Raw genomic sequence first — 12,468 nt, 5'->3', positions numbered from 1 at the left:
CAATGGGAAACCTCTAGAGGGTACATAAACCCTAGAAGATTTGCAACCAGTGCTCTTGAGCCACTTGCTCAAGTATGCTCCCACTATGTACTTTCATTTCAGTAAATCATTGCTTCATTCTTTTGTTGTTTTGTTTGTGCATTTTGTCCAATTCTTTGTTCAAAATGCCAAGAACCTGGACAACTTATAGTCAAGACCCTCCACTGGAAACAAGCATATAGATAAAGGAGAAGACTGGGAAGACGTGGGCTAGAGGGCTGTAGACCACTCCCAGGGTGAGAATTCTTGCTGATGTTTCAACAGATCTCAGCCAATCCTCCCCAGAGCAAGAAGCATGGCAGTGGATGTGAGTTCAGGTGTATTCAGTGGACCTTAGAGTTGGGTCTGTAGCCACATCCCCAGGGTGAGGGTCCCTGGATGAGCCCTGAACAGGGCCAAGTCAAGCAAGAGCCTCTTCTCTCCCTCTTCCCTGTTCCATTGCCAGTTATTTTTCTAACCTTATCCACTGGTCATCCTTCACCAGCCACATCCTTTTTCTTGCTGTTCCTCAGGCACTAGGCTCACTCCCACCCAAGGGCCTTTGCACTTGCTGTTCCCTCTTCCTGGAATTCTCTTCCCTTAGCTCAGTGGTTGCACTGATAGGCTTGCCACGTGTTTGTGTAAATAAAGTTTTATTGGAACACAGCCAGGCCAGTTTTATTGGAACACAGCCATAGACATATTGTCTATGCTGCTTTTGCCCTACAACAGTGGAGTTGAGGGTTGTGACTGACCCCAGAGTGCACACAAAGCCTCAAGTATTTATAGTCTGGTCCTTTAGGGAAAAATGTTGCCAGCTCCTGCCTTGGATACTTGCACGGCTCACCCTCCCCAGCTTTTCTGTCTTTTTTCAACTCACTCGCTAGTGCGGGCTTCCCACTCTCCAACCTCACCTCTTTCTCTGCTTTCTTCCTCTCCCTGGCGCTGGGTACATGAGATCTCTGGGTATTGATTGCATTCATTGCCTGTCTGCCCACCACAGCACAGGTCCCACAGGGGCAGGGACTTGGGTTCTTGTTTCTTGCTGTATCCCTATGCCTAGAACAGAGCCTCACACCCAGACGTGCACAGGAAATACACTGTCAATGAATGAGAGCTTCCTACACTCCTGGGCACTGGCTCAGCCCACGCCTCTTGGCCCCTGTCTCAGTTTCTCTTGCCATGGAGCCAGGGTCTTGGCAGGTCCCTTGCCAGGTCTCTCCCCAAGGAGGTTGAGTCCTATCGTGAATGGTCACAGTCCCCAGAAACACCCTAGCTCCATGCTAGGACGCAGGCTTCTGACTCCCGCACAGAGCTCCCTGGTACAGTGCAGGAGAGCATTCTACTCAGGACCTCGGACCTCGGACCTCGCCTGGATCTCCCCCTCCCGTACAGCCCTGCCCTGGGGCCTGTGACCCTCCCATTGAATGCTGGCCCATCCTAAGCTGATGCTCTGAGACTTTTAAGCCCCAATAAGAGCTTTGATAACATTCAGTTCACAGAGGCACACAGGGCCTCAATCTCACACACCGACAGGGCTATCCGGTCCTTCTTGGTAACCCCGCTGTACAGAGGAGGAAGCTGAGGCACAGAGTGACCTGCCCAAGTTCATGCAGCTAGGAATTGGCAGACCTGAGATCAGAATCCACGCCCATCTGAGCTCAGGGAGCTCCGTGACACTTCACATCTGTCTCTTCCTAGGGGCCAGCTCTACACAGATGCGCCAGCCCACGGAGCAGCTGGGAGTGTTATTTATGAACCTCCTAGGCTTGGCCCAATCACCCCTCAAGGGCCCCATCACCTCAGGCAGTGCATCTGAAATGCAGATGCTCCAGGTAAACTGAGGCAGTGGAGAAGAGATGGGTTCTGGTGTCAGCAGGACCTGTTTTCCAGCCATGGCCCCACTGCCGTCAGATGCGTGCCCCTGTCACTATTGCTGTAGCAACCTCCCTGAACTCAGCGGTACTCATGGGTCAGGAATTCAGCAAGGGCAGTGAGAGCCACATATCTCCATCTGCAATGTCTGGGGCTGGAAAGACTCAAAGACTGGGGGTGATGTGACAGCCGGGACTGGAGCCATCTCAAAGTCCTCCTCACTCATGTCTGGGCCTTGATGCTGGCTGCTGGCTGTGGCCTGAGCTGGACTGTTGCAGGCACAGCTCCAGTGACCTCTCCTTGTGGCTTCCTGGCTTCCTCACAGCATGGCGGCTGGGTTTCAAATGTAAACATCTCAAGAGACAGGAAGTGGAGCCTGCTAGTTTCTTATGACTGGGGCCTAGAAACCAAAACCAGCACCACATCACTTCTGTAGTATTCTCTTAGCCAAGCAGTCACAGAGCCCGGACTCAAGAGTAAGGATGTAGACCGCATCTCTCAATGGGAGGAAGGTCAAAGAACTTTGGAGCCATGTTTTTTTCTTTTGTTTTTTTTTTAATTCTTTTTCTTTGTTTCTTTTAAAAATGTTTCTGGAGGGGCCATGTTTTACGACTGCCACATTCTGTGACCTTGGGCAAATGGCTTGATCTCTTGAGGTCCCAGATTCCTTGTCTGTAAAATGGGGATAGTGGTGTCCACCTCAGAGGGCTGTTGTATACGGTGAACTGAACTCTCAGTTAATAGCAAAGTCAGGCCTTGCACTGGATCCTCAGGCCCCACAGCCAGTGCTACTGATACCACCTGCCCTTCAAGTTGGGGCACACATACTGCTTCTTCCAGGCCTGAGGCAGCTGGGAGGACGGTTTGCCTATGAAGTCCAGTTAGGATGTGGGCGAGCCTTTCCACACATTCACTCAAAAGTGTGCCTTGAGCACCTACTATGTGCCAGCACTTTCTGGGCTTACAGTTTTGATGAAAGCAAGATCTCTGCCTGGGGAAGTTAGCTGTACATTCAGACCCTGTATTTGGGGGATGATGAAGCCCCTGCACAGAGCAGCCTCTGGGCCTTTGGTTCTGACAGTGGCAGCTCTGCCTCATCTCGGTCCATTCCCTGCTCCTAGCTGGCCCTGATCCTGTCCAGCTAGGCAGGACTGTGGGGCATTATCCTTGCCAACTCCCAGTCTGGCCCCCTCCCTTCCTATCTGTGTTCTATCTATCTATCTATCTATCTATCTATCTATCTATCTATCTATCATCTATCATCTATTCATCCATCCATCCATCCAATCCCCTTGTCTATCTACTTACCTACCTATCACGTTTCTGTTGTTTTCATGGCTTATTTCCCACCAACCACTTTATAAGATGACTATCCTAGGAACTCCAGAGGCCTTGGGAGGACACAGAAGAGATCTATCTGTTCCCAGGGTATTTTCACATTGCTCAGACCCCACGGGACCTTAACACAGGGCTGGGCTTCTGAACCAGCTTCCTTTGGTCACGAATTATTTGTGGCAATAATAGATGTGATGTGTGTATGCTGGGAGGTGAAGATACTTACCAAGTCTTTTTTGTTGATTGTTTTAAGTTATAACTCTAATTATAAATGGTTGAGCCGTGTCCATGTGGCCGTGAATGATGACAGCCCCAAGCCCTCCCTGTTAGCCCAACTCTGCCCAGTGAGCCTGCTCTAACATCTGGGAGCCATGCTAACTCAAGCCCAGCAACTGGAGTCTGTCTTGGCCACACCCAGCATGAAACCTGCTTGGAACTCTGCCTCCCCTCAAGGAGCCTCTGGCAGTAGAAAGTGCATGTGTGCTGGAAATCTCCCAGCTGGGTGTGATTCCCAAGCCTATGCCCTGACCTTTACTTTGCCTCTCTGAGCCTCATCAGTCAATGAGGATAATAGCATCCTCTTTGCAGGAATCTCATGAGAGCTGAATATCTGGGTGCTCACTCACACTCGGCTCAGGGCAAATCTTCAGTAAATGTCCCTCCTTCCCCTCTGAGAAGCACACAGCCGCACCTTTGCTCAAGCTGTTTCCTCTACCTGGACTGCCCTCTTTCCTCTCACTCCCTCATTCACTGTCAGAATTAAACTCATACATCAAGGCCACGTTTAATATGAGCCCTATTTCCAAGGCTGTTCAAAAAAAAAAAAAAGAAAAAGAAAAAAGCAAATTTTTCTTTTAAGCAACTGTCTCACTGAAGACCAAAATGTGAGATGAGTTGGAGGGATCAGCTGTGGTTGTGACTTGGGTGGGCTGGGGCGGCAGTCCCGCTCTTAAACCCCTGAAGTCCATCTGCAGAAAGATCGAGGCTCTGCGGAATATCTTAAAAACAGGGACTGGCTCTGGTTTATTTCTGGGGCCCTGACAGTCCAACTGGCTCAGAGTAGGGGCTCAGAAGTGCTTTGGGAATTAACTGAATTAAACTGAGTCATGTGGAGTTGGGAGGCAGACCCTACCAGACAAGCAGACATACTTTTTTCCCTGATCCCAGCCTCATCCCTGAAACTGGTGTGCACCCAGAGCTTCCCATACCTCCTGGCCAGCAGGGGCCTAGAGGTGGCTGCAGGTGGCAGCCATCAGAGGGACGCTGGCGCCCACTCAGCACTAAGAGGCCAGTTGTCTCAGCACCCCACAGGCCTGGCCTTGGAGTCCCTGGTGCAACTGGGCTCATGGACACCAGACAAGACCAGAGAGGCCTCCTGGAGAAACATGCAAGGATTGGGTTTGGTGGCCTTGTCACTTCCAAGGTGAGACACAAAGGAACACCTTTTCAGTGGGAGAGTATTTATGGAACCAGGTAAGATAGTAATATTTGCTAATACTCGTTGAGTACCTACTATGTGCCAGCCACTATTCTAAGCATGTGGTGTATTAATCAGAGTTCTCCAGAGAAACAGAACCAACAGCTCACACACATACGAGGATATTTATTAGAAGGAATTGGCTCACGTGATTGTGAAGCTGGAGAAGTCCCACAATTCACTGTCTGCAAGCTGGAGACCCAGTAAAGCCCACTGTGGAGATTCCAGTTCAGATCTGAAGGCCTGAGTGCCAGGAACATTGAGGGCAGAAGATCGATGTCCCAGCTCAAGCAGTCACAGGCAGAAAGCAAACTCACTCTCCCTCCATCTTTCTGTTCTATGCAGGCCCTGAACAGAATGGATGGTGTCCACCTGCATTGGGAAGGGCTATCTGTCTTACAACCCATGAGTAGATACTATTAGCAGCCCATCTTAAGATGAGGAAGCTAAGGCACAGACTGGGGAAGTGACTTGTTGAAGGTCACAGCTAGTAAATGGCAGAGCCAGACACAAACCCCAGCAGTCCACCTACAGGGCTACTGCCTCCATCTGCATGTGAATTTAATTCCATGCAGAAAAGGCCTGTGTCATCGAGTTGTTTGGTATATTTATTTCCCAAGCCCCCACCCCTCCATCTCCTTCATTAAGAGCTGGGCTAAAGAGTCCTCTGCTCACCGACATCTGTGTGGGCTACTGGGTGTGATAGAACCTGGAGGATAGGCTGATGGGGCAGAGGCTGGGACAGAGGAAGGGAGGGTGGGCTGGGCTTCAGGAACAGAGGAAGGGAGGGTGGGCTGGGCTTCAGGAACAGAGGAAGGGAGGGTGGGGTGGGCTTCATCCTGCTGGATGGTGGGGAAGGGACGCTATGAGGATGAGAGATGGGCTTAACAAGGGGGGATCGGGCACCAGAGGCCTCACAACTTATTCATGTCAGCGCCATGAATTGCGCCCAGATTGTTGGGCCTCAGCCTCTGGGCATGACTATTGCACTACAGTGGCCGGGGAGGGACAGGAAGGATGGGTTTCTGTGCCCATTAGGAAATAGACTTTATAGGGTCAGAAATGGGGGCACAAAGGAGAAGAAAAGTTCAGAGAGACTTGCAGGCTTGGGCAAGCAGGCAGGTGGTGGAGTCACACCCTAAGAGGGGGGACCTGGGAGGAGGGACCCTGCCATGCCCTTCAGGGTGATGGTGACCATCAGATGAGATGGGGACACTAGGAGGTCTGTGCTGTCATAGCAAAGACATAACAGTTGAAGAGCACTTACAGGTTTTTCCTCATCTCCATTTCCATGTCAAAATTTACCAGTCCTGTGTCCCGTTTCCTCCAGACCATTGCTAATCTGATGAAAAGGCTTCCCTATGGAGGTGGCATTGGAAAAAGGCTGGGTTCCCTTCTAACTTCCCCTCTCTTTTTGCCAGGGTCCTTCCTGAGGCAAATCCTCAGCCGCTGTTGCACGGGGTAAGAGGGAAGGGCAGGGTCAGCCTGGGGAGGATGTGGTGGGATGAGTGCTCAGGGGCTGAGCACCGCACACGTACCAGCCATCTTGGAAGCCACCTCATGTGCCAGACCAGATGGGCCACACCCCTGTCTCCACTGAGAGTGAGCTTGCTGTCTCCAGAGGTAATCGAGCAAGAATAAGACTGCCAGTTTGGGAGAAGATAGTAATGCAGATTTAAGCATCAGTGTGTGCACTGGGGAAGTTGCCTGAGGTGACCTGTAACCTTCCAGGTCCAGAGTCAAAGATGCTGGGATGCTGAGAATTGGAAACTCCTGGGAGTACCCGCAGGAAGGAGGGTCCATTCGAGGCATCTCCCTGTCTTTCATCTCCAGTTTGTCCACAAGGCCTCACCTCTGGCATGGCCGCCCCTCAGACTAGCCAGTCCTTTTTCCATCCAGTACATCTCCATCTCTGTACACCTCATTTCCAGGTGAAGAAGCCAGATCCTCAGAATGTCAGGGCTGGGCAGGACCTCAGAGCTCAGCCAACCAACCTTTGATTTTCAGGGGAGGACCCCGAAAGCCCAAAGTACAAACAGACAATGGCCTGCCTGTGTAGGAAAAGAGAACCTTGGCCCACAATCTCTGCAGCAAGCAGCACATGAAGCCAAACCAAACCTCTGTGGCAATGGGCCCAGAATGGTCACGGCTCTGTCAATCCTGGTCAGCTTCCCTATTGTTGACTACTGCTTCCAACTCAACACCCATGAGAGAAAGCCAAATATGCTCCTAATGCAATCACATAAGATGTCGGGCTTCCAGCTAGCCACCTCCCGCTTCCCCATGCAACAACCTCCAGTCAGGGCACACCTGAGGCCTCCCCCTTTTCACTATGATGCTTCCCCTCACCCTGCCTGCCTGGGAGTCTCTGTCAAATGCAAGTGACAGTGGCCCATTCCCTTGCCATACCAAGCACACAATGAATGCCCTCTGTTTGATCTCCTTTGGGTGGTCCCAATTTATTTCCACAACACAGAGACCCAGGAAGGGATGGTGGGTTGTTTAAGGTCACATTCCAGGTCTAGGACAGAACTCAGCCCATTCGTTATCGCCTCGTTAGAACTTTACTTCTCTGACTCCCTCTATTATTCTAGGTAGAATTGACCACGTTCTCCCTCTTGCCTCTCAGTATCCTTCACACTCTATCTCAGCACCTTCCACACATGCGATGATTTTAAAGTATGTCGAAAGCTCTGTGATACTCATCCCTTTAAGAAGTGGAGCCTAATACTCCTCCCCTTAGTGTGGTCTGGATTTAGTCACTCTTCTAGTGAATAGAATGATATGAAGTGACCATCTGTGACTTCAGAGATGAGGTCATAAGAGGCTCAGCAGCTTCCTCCTTGATCTCTTGGATCAGCTCTAGGGGAAGCCAGCTGCCATGTTGTAGGGATGCTCAAGGAGCCCTGAGGAGAGGCCCATGTGATGAGGAGCTGAGAGGACTTGAGCCAAAAGCCAGTGGAGAATTGAGGTCTCCTGTCAGTAGCCATATAAGCAAGTATTCTGGAAGCACATCCTCCATTCCCAGTCAATATCTTAACTTCAACCTCATGAAAGACCTTGAGCCTAGCTCAGCCACTCCCAGACTCCTGACCCACAGATACTGTGTGAGGTAATCCAAGTTTGTTGTTTCAAGCTGCTAAGCAATCTGTTGCAATAGATAATTAATGCAACACATGTCTGCATTTTTTGCCCTACATGTCTGAGACATATAATATCCAATAATATCCAATTAGGAGCTCTTGAGAATAAGGCACCAGTAGCTCAGGGCTCAACAATGTTTGATGGACAGACATATGGATGAATGGATGGGTAGATGAGGGTGCACAAAGTAAGCGAGGGGGCACCCTTGCTTACTTTGGCTTCAGGGTTGGATGGATGGGTAAATGGATGGATGGATGGATGGATGGAAAGATGGGGAAATGGGTGGGTGGACGGATGGATGGGGAAGTAGATGACTGAATGGACAGGTTGGATGGATAAGTAGATAGGTGGGCAATTGAATGGATGGGTGGATGGATGGAGGCATGGGGAGATGGGTGGGTGGATAAATGGATGTGTGGATGGATGGATGGTTGGACAGATGGATAAATGGATGGATATTCGAGAACTTCCAGGCTGCTCAGAGACAGCAAGCTTGGTGTGGGCAGTTGCAAAGTTTATTTTTAAAGTCTGATGATATTTTAGTTCAACATGTTTTCGTACAATGGGGCCCTTTCTTGTGCTCCTTGGTGGCCCAGAAAACATAGTTTTGATGGCTAATTGAGTGGTGGTCATAATTTCTTCTCCTGTAAAGACCGTGCTTTTCGTCTATGAGGTTTCTCTAGGCCTGACTGTCCTGTCAACTGTCTCTTTGGTTCCTATCTTATCTACCTGCCAAGATCCCACTCTCTCCTGTGAATCTCTTTTCTTCGTCAGACACCTTGAATCACAGATAGCTGGAGATGAAAAGGACCTTAGAAACCATGAGAAACACCATGGGCGAGGAGACTGGGGAGCTCTGGAGCCATAAACCTGGCTTCAGGTCCCAGTTCTGCCACTCACCAACTGCGTGGCCAAGGGTAAGTCACGTAACCTCTCTGACCCTCAGCCTCTTCCTCTGTGTGTGGCACCTGCCTGCCATCACATGTGGAGTGCTCAGCCCAGAGCTGGCCTGTGCTACGGAGCTAAGCACAGAAACAACCCATCAATGTCACTATCATCTCAAAGCCAAAGTCCTGCCATGTCATTGGGACAGGCTACAGTAACATGTGCAGAGTGTTTATCTCAGGACTCTCATTTGTGAGAGCCATTCATCTCATCCAACCCTCTTAGTTTGTTGTTTTTAGACAGTGTCTTAGTCTGTTACCCAGGTTGGAGTGCTGTGGCATGATCATGGCTCACTACAACCTCGAACTCCTGGGCTCAGGCAATTCTCCCACCTCATTCTCCTGAGTAGTGGGGATTACAGATGCGCCCCACCATGCTGGCTAATTCTAAACATTTTTTTTGTTTTTGAGATGGAGTCTCACTCTGTTGCCCAGGCTGGAGTGCAGTGGCATGATCTTGGCTCACTGCAACCTCTGCCTCCCAGGTTCAAGTGATTCTCATGCTTCAGCCTCCTAAATAGCTGGGACTACAGGCATGCGCAACCACACCTGGCTAATTTTTTTTTTTTTTTTTTTGTATTGTTTAGTAGAGATGTGGTTTCACCATATTGGCCAGGCTGGTCTCAAACTCCTGACCTCGTGATCCACCCACCTCGGCCTCCCAAAGTGCTGGGATTACATAAACATTTTTTTTTGTAGAGACAGGATCTTGATATGTTGCCCAGGCTAGTCTCAACCTCCTGGCCTCAAATGATCCGTCTGCCTTGGCCTCAAAAGCTTTGGGACTACAGGCATGAGCCATGGTGCCAGGTAGACCACTTCATTAACCAGGTGAGGAAACTGAGGCTGAGAGGTGGAGTGGTTTGCCCAAAGCAACCTGGTGAATTAGTGGCATGGTCAGGACATGAATCCTGACTCCAAGACCAGTGCTCCTCCTCTCTCTTCTGAACCCATTTTCTGCACCCTTGGCTAACAGAGGAAAATGCAGGATTCACCTGAACACTCAGCTTTGGCCTCAAATGGCCACGAGAGGGAGCCCTTGGAATTGCTCGGGGCCTCCGTGCTTCCGGTGAAAGAAGCCTTTCCGTCCGTTCTTGAAGGTGCCTAGGCCAGTAGCCCCCGCCCTGCCCCTTCCCTCCCTGTGCCAGCACCTCTGAGGCATTCCAGACTCTGGCTCCTTTTCCTTCTCTACCTCCATCCTCCACCTGGATCCCAGGATTGTCTTTCTCCTTTTCCTGAGTAGAACTGGGATCCTCAGAACCCCACAGTGGTTTTGCCAGGCAGGTGGTGCACATTTGAGGCACCCTGGCTTACTTTGGCTTCAGGGTTGCAGTGACATGTCTAGTTGTCCCTTAGCATCTACTGACACTCCCATCCAGCTATTCCACACACTTCTGCTCAGCCACGCCGAGTGGGAGAGGCCAGGCCAGGGGAGGTGGAGGAGGTGGGAGAGGAGTTTACCTACTGTGTAGCCCGAAGATGACAGTTACAGCACACAATGACAGGACATGGCTCGGAGTGTTAGTTGGACACAAGCAGAAGGGCTGATAGTAGAGGCCTTGGGGACAGCTCTGGTGGCAGATTTGAGCCGTAAAGGATGCAGAATAGTTGGCCAGGCAAATAAGGCCCACAGGTTCCTAAGAAACTGGGAGGAGAAGCCTTGCCTCTGGGTCAGGGGTGCTACCTGGGAGGACACCCCTTCTCTGGGCATTAGTAAATAGGGCTAATAAAACCCACTCTGCCTTCCTCATAGGAGGAAAAAACGTCTGAGTACATACAAATGGAAGCAGGTTGGAAATTAAATACCATGCCCATCTCGGGGATGTATTTTAGCACCGGTGTTTTTCTCTTTCCCAGGACGTTCTCCAATAAGCGTTCATTCTGTGTCCCCCAGCACCCACTTTCCCTGTCCTGACCTTCCTGCAGATGCATTTTTGAGACCACTCAGGTTCCTGGGTCACTGATGAGCGTCCCTGTGGGCCTCCCACCGTCCTCCACTTGGTGGCTGACTCCAGCCCTCTTCCCTAGCTTGGGTTTTTCCATGAGTCATTTTAAAGTCTTTGTATAAGGCCTATTAGGATAAAAACAGGAAGGCAGGCAAGCCAGCAAGCCCTGGAGGGCATCCCTGGGCTCTTAGGAGATTAAAGTCTGCAAACACAATCCCGGTGTCTGTGGGCCATCTGCCCCCGCACCTCCCATGTGCTGACCAGGAGGACCTCGGAATCTGGGATGAATGGGACACTGTTTGAATGTTGGAAACGCCCCGTTGCTCCTTTCTCTATATCTTTTTAGGCAACACAAATGGCAAGCTCTTTCCAAGTGTCATTCTCCAAATAGATTCCTTCTTGTCTAGGGTCGGCGGGGAGGGAGGGGAATAAGAGGTGAGCCCCTCTGATGCTCCAGCAGCCCCCTCTGTGGGCCCAGCAGGCCACTCTTAACATCTCCAAAACCTGTGGTTCTTGCAGGACATACACTTTGTTTCATATTCTCCTGGGCTCACTGTGCTTAACCGCCTTTGTAAGTCTCCAGTTCTCCCAAATGCATATTCTCCCTTGCAGACAGCATTTTTCAGAGAACAGGAGGGAGCTGCTTCCTTAAGTATCGCCTGGGATCACATTCAGACTGGAGATGTTGCCAGAAGCAACTCCACCTCGGTGGGGATTCTGGTTGACCCAGGAGACCCTCTGCTCCTGAGGGAACTGCTGAGGGGCTTGGGCTATGACTCCAGGACCAAGAGTTCTGGGAGAGACTTTCCTTCCCTGGACAAGGAAAAGGAAGTGGAGCTACCAGCTGCTGCTCTGGGAGGCTAGAGGCTCATCTCTCTACCATGCACCCTTTCCAAAGCTCTGTTCTGTGAGGGCTTCTGGAAATACCCGCTTTAATCAGAGTTAAGCCGGATTTGAAGGTTGAGATGATTAGATGTGTCAAAAAAATTTTACATCTAATAACACCCAACGCTGTCAAGAATGTGGAAAAAAACAGACATGTATGCATTGTTGATGCGAGTGTCAATTGGTATCCATTTTTTGGAGGGAGTTTGCTAGTATCATTAGAATGTGAAATAGATATGCTCTCAGACTCAACATTTCCACTTCTAAGAGTCAATTCTAGAGAAATATGTGCACATGGACACAAAGAGTCGGGCATGAAGATGTTTGCAGAAATGTTTGCAACTGCAAAAAACAGTAAAATAAAAAGCCACCAAATCAAAAAACCAAACACCTAGCATTTGTCCCCAGCTTTACTGAGATATAACTGACAAGCCTTGGATTTAGACACTGTGGCAGAACTTGGGTACGGTATGCTTTGCAGCCACTAAAAAGAATGACATAAACCTACAGTTGCTGACTTAGAAGGACCTCAAGATGGATCTTTTCATGAAAAAAAGGGATACAATTATAGGTACTGTATGACCCCATTTATGTTAGAAACAAAAAAGAAGAAAGGTAAAATAAAGTCAAAGGGAATGCTTGGGAACGTTTGGGACAAACACACCCCACACTGAGAATAGCAGTGATTTATGAAAGGTTGTAGGCTGGGAAACAATTGAAAAGGGTTGCATTTTTTAGTTTGTAAACTTTTCTGTTGTTTGAAATGTTTCTTAATGAGCACATATTTATGTATATTGTTTTTGTTCCCCAATATGTATATTGGATTTTGCTCCAGGGCACCCAC

At 49.8% G+C, this 12,468-nt stretch overlaps 1 long non-coding RNA gene across 1 annotated transcript; it reads left to right on the top strand.

Annotated features, from left to right (window-relative positions):
• Window positions 1-7,537: 7,537 nt before the first annotated feature.
• Window positions 7,538-12,012, top strand: LOC107968241 (uncharacterized). The gene is made up of 3 exons (XR_001709306.3): window positions 7,538-7,817; window positions 8,624-8,766; window positions 11,352-12,012. It is a non-coding gene; the product is annotated as an uncharacterized LOC107968241 (long non-coding RNA).
• The last annotated feature ends 456 nt before the right edge of the window (window positions 12,013-12,468 follow it).

This window comes from Pan troglodytes, chromosome 15 (genome assembly GCF_028858775.2).
Source record: "Pan troglodytes isolate AG18354 chromosome 15, NHGRI_mPanTro3-v2.0_pri, whole genome shotgun sequence".
Classification (NCBI taxonomy): domain Eukaryota; kingdom Metazoa; phylum Chordata; class Mammalia; order Primates; family Hominidae; genus Pan; species Pan troglodytes.
This window is presented reverse-complemented; position numbering and strand designations above follow the sequence as displayed.